General features: G+C 36.0%; 1 long non-coding RNA gene across 1 annotated transcript; it reads right to left on the minus strand.

Annotated features, from left to right (window-relative positions):
* Positions 1 to 5,273: 5,273 nt before the first annotated feature.
* Positions 5,274 to 19,793, minus strand: LOC149072469 (uncharacterized). The gene is made up of 4 exons (XR_016194478.1): positions 19,043 to 19,793; positions 14,452 to 14,538; positions 7,688 to 7,808; positions 5,274 to 5,450 (listed from the first exon to the last, which is right to left on the minus strand). It is a non-coding gene; the product is annotated as an uncharacterized LOC149072469 (long non-coding RNA).
* Positions 19,794 to 22,081: the final 2,288 nt, after the last annotated feature.

Consider the following 22,081-nt stretch of genomic DNA (forward strand, 5'->3'; position numbering starts at 1 on the left):
TGCAAGTCCATGAGATAACCACCACTACTACTGAACCACACATGCACCTCATCTGTCACCTCACCTCTCCGGAACTTCTAACGAATTGGTGCATGTTGGAATGTGTGTGTGTGTAGTGAACCTGACATGAAATGTCTGTGATGCTTGTCATGTGCAGTGCTGCCATCTGCCACTAATTTTTCTCACTGACTGCAGTGTAATGACTGAATAGTTTTATCGTTGTAGGCCTGTTGCTCTCTGTGGCGAAACTTTTTTTAACAGGGAGAGCGGCTCACATACATGCCTTCAAGTTGGGAACCACAGAAAACCAACTTGAGCCGACCACCACAGTGGCAATGATGGGGTTCGAACCTGGATCCTCACAATGCGAGTCCATCACTATGAGATAACCACTGGGTAACCGAAACACTCAACATTTTCAAAACATCTACACCATACACATCCTGCTAAATATCTAAAAACACTTGCTATTCATTTGGGCTATAGTGAAAGAGCTTCCATAAGCTTATGAGAACGGCATCCACAGCCTGTAGAACGGGATCTTTTTTTATCAAATGTACTAAAAATAAAGCTAGTCGATTACTGCAGTTGACAAATAGAATGTGGTGCCAATACGTCTTCGTACACCTGATATTTCTCCACTCATCACATTAGTTTTATCCAAAGCTAAAAACAGCAAGTTAGTGATTGGAATGGCTTTTGCTATCAACAACTTCTCAATGGCAGATGTAACAGATTCTGCATTTGTCGCAGTTAGGTTCACAAGACTGAGGAACTCTTCTCTGAACGGACTCCCAGCTATCTTGTAATGCACTATTAACCCCAACTCTATTCTTTGCACTTCATTACTTGCCTTATCAGCTATCAACATAAGTGGCTACTTGTAAAGCCGTCAAAGTTTTCCTCTCTAAATACAAAGATACTGCCTTGTAAGATTGTCTACTGACACATTTGATAGATAGGTGGCATTCTTGCCACCATGTAGCCAGATAGGATTCTATTTCTTTATCACCAAGGTCCTCACCAATGAACTTAACTACAGAAGAAAAATTATCGGATACTGCCCATTTTCTTTTTATCATAAAATACAAAATCTTTATATACTTTAACACTTTCACACATTTTTTCCCTTAGTCTTCTACACAGCAATTTCAGTTTTTTCTGTAAACAAATACAAAGGATTTTTGGATGCAGTTTCTGATGCACTCACAGCTTGTTTGTGTTTCTGGCTATATATATGCTTGTTGACACGTGTTGAGCGATCACTAAATTGCACCCCTTGAATACAGGGTCCCTTATCAAAAAAACGTAGAACATATTTTGCAAAGAAAGCCAGATGCAGAAATGCTGTAACATAGCAGAGAAGCTTCTCAAAACGTGCAATGTTCAACAAATTCTGCACTTTTGGTCCCATTTTTCTAGTTTCTGTAGATGAAGAAAATTTCTTACAATCCGACTATACCAACGAATTCACAGTGTCTTTCAGGGCTTCTGATAAATCAGCAATGTCTTCCACCCCTTTCGACAAATCAGCAATGTCTTTTGAAAAATCTGAAATGTCTTTCGGCGCTTCTGATAAATCGGTAATGTCTTGGCCCTTTTGACAGCGTGGTTCAAATCCGATGAGGGAAGCAATGTTTCATTAATTTTTTCCGGTTTAAAATCTTTAGCACCATTGGAAGTATCTGTATCTGACATCTTTTTGGTGACATTTTCAGATCCTCGTTTAAAAAACTGCGTTATGGAGCTGTACCCACAAATGTCAGTTGGCCATATTTTTTAACGTAGTAATCACTATTCCTTGAAACATGCTGGTGGTCGACCATGCTTCATATTAAATTTCCAAAAATGAAACTGCATACAGGAAAAAAACATGTACACAAAAAATCCAAATTCCACAACAAGCATCAACTATGCCGATTTTACGACTAACAAGAGATGATTGTGATTCAAAGACCATTCAAGGAGAAGTGCGGGGCTAAAGCGTTTACATAATGGTATAGGTTGTGCGATAAGATCTCAGACGAGGTCAATCCCTGATCAACCAGCGGGATGTCTTAACAGGAAGCCTAGAAACAAGGAAAGTCCTCTTATGGTCATGCTCTTTCTCGAATCACCTTTCTAAGGTTATGTTTTCGGGTGTCCAACCAAAAACTTCTATAGGTAAGATTACTCATCTATGGGGGAAAGGGGTGTTGGCCCAATTATGCGTGCTTAAAAAAGATTATTTCGATCAATGGCTTTCTATTACGACTAGGGTCATAATAACTGATAAGAATTTTGCCGCACACCAGTCTCGAAAGTTCGTTTTTTACGACATAATTTTTATAAAGGGTTCGTTTTCCGGAATTTAGCAATACATCCGTTTATTATCTCCTGAATTTTGTGAAAGGTCCATTTTTTAATCCCGGAATTTCGTGAAAGGTCTATATCTTTTGCCTCAGAATTTTGTGAAAGGTGCGGAAAACGGACCCAAATTCAGGCTGGTCAGACCACTGATTACAGCATTTTTCGACATTGTGTCATTCAATTTTACTTTGATAACACAATATGGTCAAAAGAAATTTGCACAGCATTTCAGTCCAGGACTTTGTTGCATTCTCTTCACTGGAAAAAAGTCATTCAGTTTTTTTTGTAAGACGCCTTCTACGATGATTGTACAAAGATGCCAATGGCGTGCTATAGTGCGTCAAATACCTGCAATTTTGGAAAAGGACGCATAGAAATTCGGTTCACGCATCCCCTGTGACATGTTCTTTCCTAGTTCCAAGAAAAAAGTAGAGGGGAAAAGACCTCCCAAACTTTTTCCTATTTGTACCGTCTATCATGATTGCGCAACCTTGAAAAAGTGGTTTTACTACTTTGCATGATATACACGCGGGTTGTTGAAGAATAAAATGACATATCTCTCTTGTTGCTTCCCTGAATGAGAGCCATGTACAGAATTTTCAAATTTTGGAAATTCTGTTCCCTGCAGATTTTCTCCCCTCCGGTCACATACCAGAAATTACGGTACTTTCACAGCTATCTGCCGGCATTTGAAGTCAGCGTCTATACAGCATAAATTCACGCCTTGTTCCTATAAGATTGTGAATTTGTATTTATTTAAAAATCGTAAAGGATTAAAACGGGCATTTAAATTGTAAAACATTTTCTGAGACTGTTCAGAAGAATCTCGAGTTCATTTCCGTCCAATGGCTTACAGCAGAATAATATCGATGGATAACATGTTTATTTCTTGGATAAAGTGCACAAGATAAGCCAGATAATAGATTAAGATAATAAATGCTAATAAAAATAGCCAGACTATATTCTACTGAACCTCCTACCTCTCCAATACACAATCAACTACTGATCTATGGATCTACTATATAAAAGGGAAATTTTCCCAGAATCCCCTGGGCTTACAGTGATTGGAGGATAATGAGTAATGTAACATAATTGCTAATTTACATATACTGATGACACTTTCTAAAAATGTATATGTGCCAATTATCTAACATGAGGTCCCAACACACTTAACAAACCAGATCTTGGAATTTTTGACAAACAGAAGCCTAAAGAATAAATACGAAAACACATTAAGGGAATACAATCTTGGAGTACCCAAGGATCTCTTTTCGGACCTTTATTGTGGCTCTTGATAATTAACGAATTGCTAGAAATTTTACCCCCGGAAAGTAGAACGGAAATACAGGCACATGCAAATGACATATCAATAATAACATCGACAAACTACGCTTATTTTCAACGGTACTCAGAGCAAGTTTTGAGCGACGTGCAATCTTGGACAATTAAATATGGACTGACACTGAGTCATAGTAAATGTTCCTATATGATATTTAAACATGGGAAACAGTGGAGAGATATCCACCCCATTAGAATTAATGGAATTAGAATTCAGCAAGTTTCAAATGTGAAATATATCTGAGGATCACTTTTTCTTATAATAATAACTTCACTACTCACTTAGATGACGTAAAAAATCAGATCTTCGGTTTTACACAGAAGCTTAGAAGAATTGTGAAAGCGACTTGGGGACTAAACCCAGCCATATTGAAGGAGATATACAGAGGGGTCGTTTCAAAAAAGATACTATATGGAGCAGAAATCTGGTGCAGGGACCTGCAATACATAAAAAAGAAACTAGATCAGTTTCAAAGAAAAGCCCTAATCATTGTGACTAAACGCTATACCTTGGTGGCTACTCACAGTTTACAGATCCTAGCAGGAAGTGAACCCCTATATCTGTTGGCAAAAAGACAAGAGAATTATACCTATATGCATAAAACATGGTATGACAATACAGATAGCCAACCGACTACTTAGTTCGGAAGCAGTAGAAAGAAAATCTTTTTAAGAACCATGGTTGATTAAAACTCTGAATTGAGACAAGAAACCTGATGAACATAAATATAAGACAATCTATACAGATGGGTAAAAGACTCTGCTGGGAACAGGTTGTGCTTTTGTTAGGTTTGATAGACAACTAGCATATACAGAACAATATAGACTTTCAGACCATAGCTCGGTCTATGTTGCAGAGTTGACTGCAATAAAGATGGCAGCAATATACTGTATTGAAAATAATATTATGGAAATAGACATGTATAGCGATTCAATGTCCTCTTTACAGGCGTTGAACTCTACAAAGACAGAGATTGAACGAGTGAAAGATATCAAAGAGCTGAGTGGAAGATTGAATATTAAACTACATTGGATTAAGGGACACTTTGTGTCTATGTGTTCTGTTGGACAACAGGAAATTGATGCAGTTCGAACAGAGCAGCGGCATAGACGAAACCATGTGAAGAAACACTGGAAAAATCAAATATGGCTAATTCCGGCATACTGCTGGATAAGATGAACATATACCTACACTTAAACTGTGACTTTAATAGTGTTGGCCAATGGAGCGCCTTCGCCTCATGTTCTGGCGGCAAATTTGGTAAACGAAACTGTGGCACATTGTGGATCTTTGTTTCCCACTGAGAAAGCACAAAATTTGAATGTACGTTTGAAGAAGATAGGAAGCACTATGTGTTTATATACGTTGATACTGGATGTAAAATTTATTTGTATGTATATATATTCTGGATAACTAATGCAAGCACCCCGGCGCTACCCTGGCTTGCTTCCATGAGTGGGCTGGGATCCACACAATGTCTTTTTGACTTAATTGATTAGACAGGTGAACAATTTGAACTATTGACCTTAGAGGAGGAACTCAGGTAAAATAAATGAATATATAAATAAATAGGTAGGGTGAGGCATGGTGATGAAAGCGCGGGTGGTAGCAAATAAAAAATAAATAAATTGACCCCTTTTTAATCAAACAAACTTGTACTGGCCGGATCTCTGTTGCAGTGTCGATCCTCAGAATACATGCATGCCTCTAGGGGGGCGGAACACAAGACATTTATGATGTGCCAATTATTTCTTCAAACAAACTGAAATTAAACACAAATATTATCTCTAACTTGATAATTACACAAATTATCAACATAAATATAATATATACAAATACAAAAATAGATAAATATATAATTCTTTCAATCTAACAAAAATTATAAAAAAAACTAATCTGCTGCTATGTGATAGTCACCATTTCGCATCACGAAAATCATGGATGTGTACGCAGAATCGGCTTTTAGAGGGGCACAAGGATTTCTTCCACAGAAATTGTGGGTCACTAACACTCAAAAAGAATTTTAAATTAACAAGATGTGGTATAAGAAAGTATTTTTTCCAAAATTTTAATTTTCTATAAAAATGTTTTTAATTTTTTATTTTCTTGGGGGTAATGGGGGTCCATGCAGCACCTCCTAGAGATAGAACGCCTCTGCAGTCTGCTTGTGACGTCAGTAAGTAGTCCATTTTCACTCAGATATATTCAAGGAAAAATTCCCTGCTCGTGCCAGTATCATCGTTGTACTCGCTTCTGCAGTACATATACTAACATTGGAACAATACAGAGTATCATCGTTGTGAGGAAAAGAAATGATCTGGCTCAGAATTGGCAATTTTTATGCCTCACATCCAATCACTATGCGGTATTTGTGAGCAAATCAGAAAGATTCTACGCCAAAATAAAAAGAAACTAAACAGGATGCTGTGTTTCAAAATGTAGCAAACTTGCTAGGTAGTCTGAATGACGTTTATGGCAAACAGTGCAGAGGCCTTCTATCTCTAAAAGGTGCTGGTCCATGCCCCAGATTTTCCCTTAGGTGAAAATCTAGGTTTGGAGCGTACGATTGTGCAGGGGTAATTGGCTAAAAATATAATTTTCTAAGGTTTTCTCACAAGGTGTCATTCATCTGAGCGAATATCATATAACTGCTGCTTTTCTCAATAAATATGAAGACGATTACTCCATAAGTTTATTAGAAATAAGTTTTGACAATGAAATTCTAGCTCCTAAAATATGGGTTCAGTTGACTTTCATTTCCGAGTTCTGTAGGAAAATTATGCTAATTGGCAATTTGAAAGGATGAAGCTTTTTTTTTTTGCGAATAAATGCAAAATTTATGATTTTTAAATTCTTTTTTTTTTGAGCAATTTACATATCCCTAGTAATGACCAGAGTAAAAACATGTTGAAAAGCTTTTTTTTTGGCAACCTTGAACAAACCGGTTCAGTACGTTCATTTACACTTTCCCTAATCAATAAATCAGGTTCTTTAAATACGTTAGTTGTTTTGGTTCCTAAATAGGGATGTGAAGAATAGTGATTTGGCCAAACAGCCCAATACTGAATATTTGGCGGCAGAATATCATTTTCTTAAAATTCATCAAAATTATAAATAAAATTAGTGTTTTTAATTGAAAATGAAATTATTGGTAATTTTAAATGATATTGAATTTCAATTATACAATTTATTATTTAAATTGATATTAAAAACTGGTAATTGAAAGATTTTTATTGTCATGATACTGACAATCAAATTTAACGATTATATATAGTTGAACTTTGTTAATTCAAAATCCAAAGTTACTGGAAAAAAGTTTGATTTATCGAAAATTCGAATTATCCAACTAATCTATCCTAGACCTGTAAAAAGGTTACAAATTGCAATTATACAAATACAAATACAAATACAACTACAACGCCACAACAGGCAAATTGCCCAACGAGGTGGCTGACTTAAGAACATCATGGATCCCCGAGCCATTTTTTGGAGGCCCTACCTACTACTGCTACACCACACATGCACCCCCTCCCACGTGGAACCCCCAACGAATCGGTACATGCGGGAATGTGCGTGTACGTGTAGTGAAACCTGACGTGAAGTTTTGTTGTTTCTCTGTAATGCTTGTTATGTGTAGTGCTGCCATCTGCCACAAGTTTTTTTCTAACTATGAGTGAAGTGTTATGATTGAATGATTTATTGTTGTAGGACTGTTGCTCTCTGTGGCGAGACTTTTTAACGGGGAGATCGGCTCGCATTTGCGCCTTGAAGTTGGGAACCACAGAAAACCAACTTCAGCCGACCACCACTGTGGGGTTAGAACCCGGATCCTCGCATCGAGAGTCCGTCACTATAACATTTATATTTAATTAATTTAATTACTATATTTAATCATCAACATTTATATGGCAGGGGATAATAGTGTCATCATTAAAATTTTATCATCAGTTACGAAACCGTTACCAAAATTTTAATTATTTATGTAATAATTGATCTTACCTACTGTTCTGGAATCAACATCACTGCAGAATTCCTTGACTATGCTTAAAGCCTTCTTTACGGAAACAATTCATGATCATCGGTTATGAAACTTTTCCAAATTTTGCTTGTCATTCTTATGCTATCAATGAAATAGACTTTCATTAATGTATCATAATTTGTACTTTGACTATAAAAAAAATTCAGATTTTGAATGGTACACCTTGATCCATAGGTTGAACAACATAATTGGTATCAAGTGGTACACATTCTCGATGCACTCCAGCTAAACAATATCAAAATAGGAATTAAATTATCATTGAAAGAATAGAAAAAAAAAGAATATTCAAAACATCTGTTTTGAAAATTTGTTAACTTGGTCAAATAAAACAAAGTCTGTGACTTTTAGAATCTTTCCACAATAAATTTGCTGATATAAAAATTATAATTTTTCTCTCCAACTTTGACTTAAGTAAGAAATTTTAACATTAAATTAGACCGAAAACTCAAGGAGAGTTTGTAAAAGTTTGAATTATCCAAAAAATTCAAATTAATCAAGTTTGAATTAACCACGTTCTGCTGTATTGTATGTAATATTACTTAAAGAATCATTTTTTTCAACACTTGTCACAATTTTACATCTAATCAAGAAAATGTCAACCATTATTTACTCTCAATTAATAATGCATCATAAAATTTACAACTTATTTTTTTATTTTCTCCTCTTTAAATGTTCTTTGCTTCTTTCAGTAGCTTAATATGTTTCTTGTCTAGGTACATGCTTTACTTGATGAACTTATTTAATTCCTCCTCACTACCATGTTATTGCAGTAGGATTCTATATTTTCAGTTTCATGTTTTCTTTATAATAGAAATTCACCCTGCGATAGCCTCTCTTGCAGAAAGGGATATACACCACACAATAAAATATAATCAGTAAATTTAAAATCCATACGAAAAATTCCAATTAATATGGTTTTTCAAAATTAGTTTGTTGTGTTTGCGTTATACAGATATTAGGCAAAATACCTAAGCATTATTCAGCCGAATCGTATGTTTGGCAAAAAAGGCTGAATACCGAATAGTGGCAGCATATTCTCCCATCTTTATTCCTAAACACATTCAGACATTCAATGTGCTTTCGAAGACCCCCTAACAACATTATTTGTTCTTCAAGTCATTTTCTCTAAAGTATTGGTATGCTGATCGATAATAACAGTGGAATGAAAAGAATAAATCCTCAACTCCTTTCAAAAAAAAAGCTAAGTGATACAAGAGGAAATGTTGCGGAGAAATTCTTGGAATACGATTCATCGAATTGGAATACATCCAAATACTGTTGAATCCCGTTTTAATGAATATCGTTATAGACAAAATTTTGTTTTCGCAAACACTATTCTAATTCCCCCAATAAGTTTACGTAGGAGCAATGCAAAAACCTGAAATTCCTTTATAATGAAATTTTGTTGTAATGAAGTGATTTCTCCGGTCTCTTGGAGTTCATTATAATGGGATTTGTATGTAATAGTCAACACTAAAATGGATTTTTACATTATAATTCTTATATGTAAGATTTGCTCACTGAAAATTTATGGCACTAAGCAGGGTTAGCACTATAACGGGATTTGACTGTATTTCAAAGAAAATATTAATCAAATTTCTATTTTGACAATTGTTTTTCCCTCCCTTACTAAAATTCAGTACTATGTATAATATGTTACCAGCTAAGTATGAAGTCAAAAGATTGCAAGTAGACTATACAAAACACGTGACAGAATGCTTGCATAATACTATCAAGCCCTAACATAATGAAGTTACACCGAAAATGTGAAAAAAATTTGCTACATCAGATATTTGTTATAACCAATACATGATAAATACTCAAATTTAATAAGAGGAATTCAATTGAAGCAGCATTTTTCAACCTATGGTTCACAAAAATGGGACAGGTGATCTGCAGACAGACTATATTTTAAAAAAAGTGAAAATTATTTGATTATTTTTATTGTCACGAATAATAAAAATAGTCACAAAGGTTTGAATAAAAATTCAGACGCATATACAGCAAGTCAGTGGTTATCAAGATGGGCATTGCCAAACTTTGTTATAGGTGATCTGTCAATAGCGATGTGTGCCTGTTCAGTGTTTTTAACCCTCCGAGGATCACAGAAGATTTGAAAAATGGTTTGAAAAAAAACATTTCAACTTTAACAAAATGTTTTCAAAAATGGCCAGCTAGAAAATTATTTTCCCTCCTTCTGCTCCACAGGACATCCGAAAAAGGGTCATAGGGATTTGGCTGAAATGACATTTGTGTAACACCTACTTAATGCTTCTATTCTTTAGGTATAACAATAGTGAACCTCTGGTCAAGCCTGCACAACTGTTCTGATAGAGCAGAGAGTTATTTACACATACACTTAACTATTCAGAAATGTAGATGAGGGCAAATTGTATTATATGTTATGTTTAGAGAATAATTTATAATTTCTGTGTTCTCATATCTGCTTTCAGACTCAAATTTTTTAGTCTATTTTTCAATATCAATTGCAATGATTGAATAATTTTTCTTTCAGTGAAAATTAAATTATCGAGTCTACCTGCGAATCACATATGCAATCATCACGGACCACCTTGTCTACTGACCATAGGTTGAGAAATGCTGTTTTATATAATGAATGAGAAAATGACAACTTTTGAAATAAATGAGCAATCATTTTGTTTCAGTTGTTAAAATTGAAACAAAGTTTTATTTTTTTTTCCCCTGCAGTGTTATTTACAGGAGGTGAGAGAGATAGGGTTTCCCTCATTATACTTTAGCAATATCGCATCTCTTATGACTAGAGCCCAGAAGTTTAGGCACTAAAAATGACCAAAATAGGCAGGCAAAAAGCCAAGGAAAATACCTAAAATAAGCACTATAAAAAGGTAAGAGCAAATAACAGGGCTCAGCACGGATCATGGCCTCAAAACTAGTGAAAATAGTGACCAAAATGTCTAAAAAAGTGACCAAATAGTGACCAAAATGTTTAAAAGTGACCAAAATAATTTTAGACAGAGACTAAATGCTAACTAGGGCATTGAATTTTGATTATTACCAAATTGAATGAATTGAAATTGAATTTAGTTTTTAGTAAACTTTGTATTTCAATGGAACTCATTGAAATTACTTTTTTTACATAATAGTGTGAAATAAACCAAACTCAAACGCATTCTGCTAACCAAAAAAGTTTTGAATAACTTATCAAATTTATCAACAACTATGTGTGAGAGAGTAACATTACATCCGTTTTAAGTAACAGTAGCAATGTCTTTCCCCCATGTTGCTTTCCACAACCCATCTTAAAATCAATTTAAGCAGGAAAAACTTCAAAAACTGGAAAATTTTCACATTCAAAGGAGGAAAAAAAATGAAATAACACAAAGTTTGATGAGAGAATTTGCCCCATCTACATTCTAGTGGATTTTTCATTCATGTTATGCTATGAATGACAGTATACAAAATGTACTCAAACTTTTTTTAACTAGTACAAATTTCATTTACATACCTAGGTTTGTATAATATGTTCCAACAAATTTTAAGAAATTTACTATAATGATTTTAAAAAAAACTATAAAATTACATTTTTACAATATTATTTTAAATTATTAAATTAAAATATTACTTAAATTACTGAATTAAATAAATTATTAAATTCAATAAAGTATTTAAATTATTAAATTCAATAAAGTATTTAAATTATTAAATTCAATAAAGTATTTAAATTATTAAATTAACTAAATTACTTTAATTATTAAATTAACTAAATTATTTTAATTGTTATACGTTTAGGGAGGACAATCCACCCTCCCCCCCAGCGTCAATGGCAGAGCCTACTGACATATATCAATTGTCATCTGCTGCACCCCTAAGACCTTCAAGTATATTTCCACCTATGGCTGGACTGGGAAGGGTGGGGCACCAAATTAATATTGCCGTTGGGTGAGGGAGAAAATAAACCAGTTTTGAAACTGTTTGGTTTTTGAGAGAAAAATTTGTAAATATATATTTTTCTTTTTTTTACACACAACATACAAACCTGCAAAAAAAGCATTTACTCCTTTACCCAGAAACAATATAATTTTGGCCCCTCCACCCGTAGAAAAAGACTCTGTGGCCTTTCCCGGTAAATTTCCCATGAACCTTGTAAGCACCATCGTGGCGATTGGTGACAAGATTGCTGACAAAGGGCACATAAAATTACAAAAAAATATATAATTTATAATATGAATCAACCTAATATGCAAAAATCGATAGAAATATATCGGGAAATACAGAACATTAAGATAAAATGAACACAAAAATCGAATCAACGACATACAGGGTTTATAAAGCGGTTGATACAAAGTTTATGGATGCTGCTGTCAGGGTTACCTATTTTAGCACGAAAAAAAGTCGCCACGTTAGCTCAGACTCCTCCCGTAATTTTCAACAAACGAAAATAGTGAATTTGCCCCCTCCCACACCCGGGGCACCCGATTTACCATGGCCGTAATACAATATTTTTTCTGGAGGGGAAACATAATTTTACTGCCCCTTGACTGTGAAATTCGATAATTTTGCAAAGAAATTTATTGCCTTTTCTTAAATATACCATTCCATCAAAAATGCCGTTCGAGATTATCTCCTCCACCCCCCCCCCCCCCGTTTTGGATCTGATCACGGTATGTAGCAACCCGGGCCACAAGTACGAACGAAAATTTACTATCACCCAGGGCCAGTATCCATTTTTTTAAACGGAAAAAAAGTAAACTCGGCACCCTTCCTCGTTCAACACACGTGGAACCAGACCCCGCCCTCTCCTATTGCGGTCATAACAGCAACTCAAGACAAAAACGTTTTAATAACTTCCGAGGTCTAAAAAGGGGATTTTTTACACAACACCGATATGAAGTCAACAATCAGTATCGTGAAGATGCTCTAAATTAAGTTACGGCCAGAAGCGGATAAAGGTCAGGTGTTGACAGCCCCAGGCATTAAAAAAAAATTAATATTAGGCCCCTTAAATTAGGGAAAAAAGTGTAAAATAGGGGTCAGAGGCGTGCTCGGTGTGCCCACCGTTGAATCCGCCTCTATTTACGGCTCGCATGCACGTTAACTGAGTTTTTGTCAGCCTGATGACCAATTTTCATCTGATTTGGAAACCCTTGTGTTAAACCAAACGTTGAATTGCAGGATTCTGTGATTTTTTCATAAACAGTTCTCCTTTCGATCATACCTGGGGCTACGGTTTCTTGCTGAGATTTAAATCCAGTTAGAAAAATAGTACAAATTTTATTTCTAGATAGATCGCAATTTTCAGTCGGATGATTTTTTTTATTGTAAGTAAATTCAAAATACTTGCGAGCTTCTTTAACCTTGGCCACCTACAAGAGTATTCTCCAAAGCATATTAATAATACACTTAATATGTAATAATAGTACGCATCTTTAATACGCGCACTTTGGTATTCTCGCGCTGCGTGTAAGTTAGCTTCTGCACGGGCTCTCTTAAATCGTCATTTCAAATATTAAAAAAAATTAACAAAAGTAACGATAGAACAAACAACAAATGTAACTTGCTCGATGCTCCAAGAAAGGAATTCGGCCCTTAGCACTAAAGCTTTTTAAAACAAATAAAATAAAGGATCAATTTTAAAATAAGATGAAAATGAAAGAATGAGTGAGCACGCGTGGGGAAATAAGAAAGAATGGTAGTAGGGGGGGGGATTCTTTGTTGTAAGTACGCCTTTTACGCTATTTTTTTCCGACCGGCTTTTCCATAAAATGACTCTTTAACCAAGGAGCTTTCTTTCCAAGCGCCTTGAAATCAAGTTATGCTGACGTCACACGGTATGCTCCCAGGAAGATAAGATGGCTTCATGTATAGGGGTTCTACAGGAAGGGAGCTAATGATCGTAGTTCAATGAAGGGAGGGAGAAAATTAGCGACCTTGAACCGGTGAAGTTGTTCCTTGAAGAAAAGAAAAACACTAACAGCAGAAAAGCGTGCGAGACCGAGGTTTTTTTGCTAAAAAAGTGTAAAAAGTGACCTGGGCCTGAAAATACGTAATAAAAGTGACTAGTTTCTAAAAAAGTGACTTTTAGTGAAAAAAGTGACCCGTGGCTGTCACGGGAGCTGTATACATATTCTTCCATGGTATATTGAGCACTAAATTACCTACAAATGAGCATACCAAAATATAATTAAGGAAAACATTTGCATATTGCTATAATTGTATATTAATAACTAGTTGACATTCATTCACATATGCTCAACTTAATTTATCCGTTATGTATTTTTAGTATTATAGAACCAACTGATTGTATGTAAAGAAGATTAAAAAAAAGATTTTATTAATTTTTTCAATCAAAAATATTTCAATAGCTGATTTGAAGCTCTCCCAATTTGATTCTTTTCATTTCATCATTTACACACTTTTTTGTATGTTCTGACCAATGCCCAAAGTGTGGACACTGCATATCACCCAGACTTTGGACACTGGACAGTTATATACAGTGAAAATTCACTACAACAATAAAATCCCTCTACAACAATATTTTCTGAAGTCTTGTTTGGAAATGTCTATACTATAATGTTAAACTGTTGCATCTCAATATCACGATAATCCATCCACAACTACATTTTTCCCAGGCGCGCAGCGTATCTTCATATCAAGGTTACACTAGAGTTCATTAAAAGAATACATAAAATAAACTACACACATCAATATTAACATTATTGTTAAAATAAGTTTTTAGAGTTACCTAAGTGTCCAGATATCACACGAACAGGAAGATCTAGATCATCTAAAGCACTGTCTTTAACATCTAGGTGTTTTAAGCTCACGTCACCTGTAGGTAGAAAAAATTAAGGCATTATAAGAAAATTCTTGACTTTTACATATCAAAAAATATATTTTTTTTATAAATCTCTGCTGCTCTTTCTTTCATTGATTCAACTCTTTATACAGTGTACTACACAAATGCAGTGTAAATTAGCAGTAACTTGTTAAAGGTTCATTCACTGATTGCTAATAATCGAATTAAGCTGTATCAAATTCCTGCACAAAACATGTTTGCTACAGTGAAAAGTACTGATTTGCCTATCTGTTCACCATTTAATGAAGAATTTCAGTTTTCTCTGAATGTATCATGTAATTCAGGGGTGCTCAACTTTTTGGAGAGTGTGAGCCACTTCATTGGTTTTGAAACTTATCACGGGCCACTCAAGTGATCTGAAACTGTGCCGTGTATCACTTAACCCTTTAAGGAGCAATAATGAGATATCTTGCCTCCATAAAAGCCTCTTATTTTAGCATTGACAAGCCCAGATACTTTGTAAAGTTGATTTCTCAATGGAAAACCTTTCCCTATACCCCTTAGTTTGCACCTGATAAAATCAGAAGAGAAAGCCTACTTCATTAAAAAAAAAGATATAGTATTTTGAAAGGGGGGTTGATGATTTCTAATTGCCACTTAAAGGGTTAAGTGATGATATGCCGAGAACTGCTTGAATAATGTGCAACTGTGCCACGAAGCACTCAAGTGATCTGGAACAGCACCACGAATCACTTAAGTCACCACATGCTCAACCCATGGCCTGCTGGCCAAATATGGCTGCTGGAGTCATCTGTTGTGGCCCACAACCACAAACCTGATTTTGTAAAAATGAACAAGCGGCACATTCCCAGATGAGTTAAGTGCCCCAGGCACTGTTCCAGATCACTTGAATGGGCCACGTCACATTCTTACTTCACTTAAGTAGCCCACAGCAAATTCCCAAATCACATAAGTAATGTGCGGCACTGTTCCAGATCACTTGAATTGACCTGCAGTAAAGTTCCAGATGACTTAGTGGACCATGACACGTTTACAAACCAATTAAGTAGCCTGCACTTTCAAAAAAGTTGAGTACCTTTGATTTGAGTGATCTAAAAATGTACTGTGGGTCAGAAGTGAAGTGTGAATGTACCACGGGCCACTTGAGCAATCTGGAACCTGGTAACGCGACACATGATTTATTTTTACAAAATTAGGTCTGAGGTAGCAGGCCAAAACAGATGACTCAGAGGGCTACATCTGGCCTGCAGGCCATGGGTTGAGCATGTATGATGTAATCCTTATTGAATCTCGTCTTCCCCAGCATGCCAGAAATGGATCAGACCAGAACATTCTAAAAGCTGGTATCCCTGGATTTTTACGGCATACCAGATGATGCTGGGGAATATGGCAAATATTGTAGAGCGGGGGTGACAAAAAAAAAATGTAGAATCAGCCAAACTACTTAGGAGCCAAGAATGGATTTTTCTCAAGAAAAATAGTCCTAAATAAAGGTTAATCGTGCCAAAGCTTGCCAGTCGGTGCTTTAGCCTTGAGTGCGTAGACCAATGTCCAAGAGAATGCCCCACACAGCATCCAGCTTAAACTCTCCAGGTCAAGTTACAGAGGTCCACCATGGGGAGGTATACCGACTGACTTGACAGAAAAAGTAGGGATTTTTGGTAAATGAAAGTGAGATCGTAGACACTTTTTTTCCCTTTGGAAAAATGTGACATTGTACAAACTATTGGCGATAAGCAAAAAGTAATAAATCATCGGGCAGTATGTTAAATTACCTGTAATTACTACACTAAAATCACGATCAAAATTCGGGAGATATAAACATTTTTCTGTAGCTTGGGATACCGTGTAGAAATTTTGGAGCATCCTCGAAAATCCTGGAGATGTGGCAATTATGAAAGTTATTTATATATCAGACTTTTCAGTGACCTTTTTTTCAAAGTGGACTCTGGTTATTTAAATTATGTTTTTTTCAAGTTCAACTTTTAGCTTTGACTCAAAACTTCCAGAAATTAAAAATTTTTTGGAAATTTTCAATTTCAAGATGCAGTTTCTTTCTGGTTTTTGCAACGTTACAAACAGGGGATTTGACACAGCCAGTTAGCAAGCTGTCACAATCATAAGAATTTTACAGACTAATTGCCGCTGTGGTGGTCGAGTGGTTATAGTGCCGGACTCGTGATGCGAGGATCCGGGTTCGAACCCCACAGTGGTGGTCGGCTGAAGTTGGTTTCCTGTGGTTCCCAACTTCAAGGCGCAAATGCGAGCCGATCTCCCCGTTAAAAAGTCTCGCCACAGAGAGCAACAGTCCTACAACGGTAAATCATTCAACCATAACACTTCACTCATAGTTAGTAAAACTGGGGGCAAATGACAGCACTACACATAACAAGCATTACACAGAAACAAACTTTACGTCAGGTTGCACTACACGTACACGCACATTCCCGAATGTACCGATTCGTTGGGGGGTTCCGCGGGGGGGGGGGGGGCATGTGTGGTGTAGCAGTAGTGGGTAGGGGCTCGGGGATCCATGATGTTCTTAAGTCAGCCACCTCGTTGGGCAATTTGCCTGTTGTGGCGTTGTATTTGTATTTGTAATACAAAAAAAAAGAAAAAAAAAAACTCGTTCTACAAGGATTCTATAGAATTTTGAATGAATACAATATCACTTTCAAATTTTGGGCTCGAGAGATGCTATATTTGATTAACCACTTCACGTATAAGGTTTTGGCAAGAAATTTGGATTATCTCTGTTTGAAGAATCAATAATAAATCTGGTAGTAGTGTGCTAATTTAACCACACACTAGAAAAAGAAATATATATATATAAAAGGAAAGAGTATAATAAATAAGGTTGGATAAGAAAGTTTTTTTTAAGAGTTCTCTTTTCACCCTCACTCTATGTGTTTTCTTTCACTCTTATAATATGTACAGTAGAAAGATACAAATACATGACCAGAGAAGGCAAAATGTCCAATGAGGTGGCTGAGAAAAAGATGCCCATAACAAATTTGGATGTCATATACAGTAAAACCATGATAAGTCGTCCTCATATTATCAAAAAAGGATATAAATTTTTGGAATATTATGACATTTATTAAAATATGAATCAAAACTACAATATCAATAACATTTATGGATTGCAAAAGAAAAAATTTATTTTTTTCTTACTTTTTTTTATCTGTTATTACTTAACTTATTGTGTTAAAATATACCGGTACACTGATTTATACTAGTAATGTTTAATTTAGACTAATCAGAGCAACTGTTAGATTAGTTAACTTCTCTTCACAACAGAACTATTGCACATTAATTTTATACAGATGAAATTTAATTTTAGTGGTTTCTTCATCAGTAGTTCATGATACAACTACAAGGTGATCTCGAACGCAGGACCCACTTTTAACTTGAGGGAAGCCCTGGGCAAGAAAGGTAAACATTAGAAGACCTCACCTTTGGAAATAATGTTTGGTTTTTCAACAAAGATGTTTCATTTAAATTTGAAGCCCTAAATTAGTGGGGTCTATGGAGAAATCAGGTCTAGCTCAAACAGTTCTTAATGTTTCAAAAGACCTTAGTTGGCAAATGAACTTCCCCAGAGTAACTTTCGTTACTTAAACTGTTCTGTTTTGATACATACGCTTTTATGGTGACTTTTAAGCATATGACAATGCTGTTAACTTGTTAACAAGATTTTTCTAAATGGGAGCCATAAAAATAATGTTCCCCCCTCTCTCAAACTTTTTCATACTAACGAGTTAACCGAATAAACAAGGGTTTAATAACATTGTTGTCTATGAAAGCTGGAAGGGCCTGAAGAAAAACTAAGACTTAACCAGAGTGACGACTTAACGAGGTTTTACTGTATTTCTGAAATACAGCAACCAACTCGCAATTAAAAATGCAATTATAAAAACTAAAAACAATATATATATATATATATATATATATACATGGTAAAATATTATACGATGTCCATAAGAATACTTATGGTTGTCTTATTCTAAGTATGGATATCTTCTTGATTTACACTAACATGTTATTACCCCAACATGTTAATCTTATTTTTTTTTAAACATGTCAATTGTGTTAGAATTTACTACCTCTGGGAAAAGCTATTCCATTTATTAACAACCCTATTAGAGAAAAATTTCCTGCGACACCATAACCTAGAATTGTCCCTTACCACTACATTATATGTATGGAAAAATAACCATTAACAGGAATATAGAAAAAACGAAGAGGAAAAAAACTTCTGTGGAGATAGTTACTATAAAGCTTAGCAATGGTGAAGAGAGAAGAAAGAAAACAGAGAACTTGTTTGAATTTATTACACTGGTATTTGGAAGTAATATTACGCCCATGATCATAAAGAGGTTAACCTTCCAGTGGTAATGTATATGCAGGAGATAGTTTTCCTTGTTAACCCATGTCTCTCACATACGTGTGATCACTGGAAGGTTATCACTGAAAACACACCATGAGAAAAATAAAAAGACTACCCCTTACTTACCCCTGGAATCTTGTTGCATGATGCAGAGTCACACGAAACACATCATCAGATCATATTTGACACAGAAACACTGCTTGAATACAAAAGAGATGACAAGTCAAGATATCAGCTTTAAATCAGACTAGCTGGATAGAATAAACTGGCAACTCTGGAAATGGTCTCCTCAATGGAGTGTAAGCAGAGGATGATTCCCATGCTGCTGTGTCATTGATGTGGACATAGAGAGGATCCAGTTTCAAACCTTGTTGGTGGCACAGTGGTGGTCGAATCAGGTTGTGTTCTGCGGTTTTCCAACTTTCAAGCATAAATGTGAGGTGGTCTCCCATTTGAGAAACGTCTCTCCTCAGAGAGCAGGCAGACCTTCAATATGATACTGACATAACACATAACTTCAGGCATTTGTTATTTTAACTTCAAAATATGGAAGGCAGATGACAGCAAATGCATTTAGATTACACTTTCCAGCACGTACGTACAAATTTGTTAGAAATTCCACAGAGGAATGTTTGCAAGATGCCAGAGCTGTAGCGTGTCTTCACGGGGCCCCGTGGCAGAACATTCTTGGAGGGAGCCCTTAGAAGGGAAACATTTTTGCAAAATAAATGTACGATATTTGTAAGGTCCCCATTTGGGGGCCCTACAGCAGTGCCCCAGCCTAGTTAAGGCCCTGCAAGATGCATGTATGGTTAAGTAGCACTATAGAATGATTCAGTGGCAGCAGATGTCATGAAAGGTCTTCTAGAGGCATTCGAACTAAAGATATCCTAAAATGGAAAAAAAACCTGAAGACACAACACAGTAACAACAGGAAAAGTGAACCACAGAAAAAAAACCTGTCAAATTAGGGGATTTTTCCCTAACCAGTATAAAAAAAAAAGTTTTTAAATACATTGTGCACAAAGTTTTGGACTTGCTAACCTTATTTAACCTTTACATACCATGACTATGGGTTAAAAACTTAACTCTGTGTTTAGATGGCAGAATGTTAAAAGTCACTTTTTAAAATTTCACGATGACAAATTTGTAAATAATATTCTGCCGACATGTGATACTGTGGCTTTTTGACTCATTACAATTTGTCTCCATTGTTTTCAGAGAGTTTCCTATAAACTAAAAGTTAAAGATGAAATTTTGACACCTTCCAAAATTTTAACGTACATGATTCCAGAATGAGAACTCAATTTTTTTGGGGAAAGTGACTTATAACATTTTGCCATCTGATTCTATATTTTTCAGGATTGAGAAAACTCCAGAATACGTTAAATCTTAGTTATAAAAGTGTTGGATCTCAAAAAATTAAAAAAATCTCTTTAAATTATTATCATTTCAGCAAAGTTCAGGTGAACTTCCAAGTCAAATGCATACACAGAAATTTCATCACGGAAGGGTGTGTATTCATCACTTTTTTCTTCTGAGGAGGGAGGGTTAATTTCTACTGGGCAAAATAAAAATCGGCTCAGAGGGTAGGGTTAACCCTCCTCCTCAGTGTATGCCAGTATTAAGAGTACAACATTTTCTACATGAAATCACAGCATACATTGAAACGTCCTGTAAATTCAGATTTCAACAAACAACGAACTTCTTCGATAGTGCAGAAAGATGTATTTACAAAGAGGGAGGGATTAACGGGCTATCGCCCAGGGTAGCAAATTTGACGAAGGAGTGGTCAACAAAATCAGAACAGAATGGAAGAATGGCACAATTTCTATAATAGCCCACAGTCTGTAAAACCCGCCGTGGTGGTTGAGTGGTCATAGTGACGGACTCACATCGCGAGGATTCAGGTTCGAACCCCACCATGACCACAGTGGCGGTCAGCTGAAGTTGGTTTCTTATGGTTCCCACCTTCGAGGTGCAAATGCGAGCCGATCTCCACATTAAAAAGTCTCACCACAAAGAGCAAAAGGCCTACAATGATAAATCATTCAATCATTACACTTCACTCACAGTTAGAAAAACTGGTGGCAGATGGCAGCACTACACATAACAAAAATTACATAGAAACAAACTTCACACCAGGTTTCACTGCACATACATTCCAACATGCACCAATTCAGAGGTTCCGCAGGGGAATATGGACGAGGTGTGTGTCTGGTTTAGTAGTCTGTAAAACCGCAGCTGTGGTGGTCGAGTGGTCAGCGTGACATACTCGCATCGCGAAGTCCTGAGTTTGAACCCCACCATTGCCACAATGGTGGCTGAAGTTGGTTTTCTGAGGTTTCCAACTTCGAGGTACGAATGCCAGCTGATCTCCCCATTGAAAAGTCTTGCCACAGAGATCAACAGGCCTACCAGACTCGCTACGTAGTAAATTGCCCACGGAGATAGACCCGAGTTGTGCTCAGTTTGAAAAAAAGCCTGTAAAACCATATACAATTAATACACGTCTTGGCAAGTGAGGGACTTGGGCAGTGAGTGACCTACAGAGTTTGCAAGCACATGAGTGACCATAAGAGTGACATTAGTGAGGGACAAAGCAAAGTCAATGAGCAACCAAAAGAAAGACCTAGAGAGTTTATGGGCATGTGAGTGATCAAAGGGGAGTGACCTAGAGTGTGAAGGAACAGGTTGGTGAGTGGCCAAAATAGTGATCAATGAAGTGTTCAGGCACGGGAGCAACAAAAAGAGAAAACTAGAGCAGCGATTCTCAACCTTTTTTTTACTCATGGAGCCTCTTTTAGTATATAATTTCTATGGCATAGCCTCACAGGTTGTTTTTTATGTTTTTCAAATTTACTACTTTATTTCAATTTTCTCAAATGGCCGCAGAACCCCTGTGAAGTACACACAGAGACCCAGTTTAGAACCACTGAGCTAAGTGTTTGAGCATGTGAATGAACAAGAAAGCGAGGGAACTGGTCAGTGAGTTACCAAAAGAGGGACCTAGAAAGAGAGGAACAATGTAGGTGAGTAACCAAAAACTGATTTAACAGTAAATAAGTTAGTAGAGAGTCAAGATTCTAAAGGTTTAAAACCTTTAGAATCTCGCTCAATTGATTTTTTTTTTTTTGAATAAAAGGCTCGGAAATAAACATGACT

The sequence above is a fragment of the Pholcus phalangioides genome, unplaced genomic scaffold (assembly GCF_987345545.1).
Source record: "Pholcus phalangioides strain wild (caught in Gottingen) unplaced genomic scaffold, Ppha-v1.0 ptg000017l_1, whole genome shotgun sequence".
NCBI classification, from domain to species: Eukaryota; Metazoa; Arthropoda; class Arachnida; order Araneae; family Pholcidae; genus Pholcus; species Pholcus phalangioides.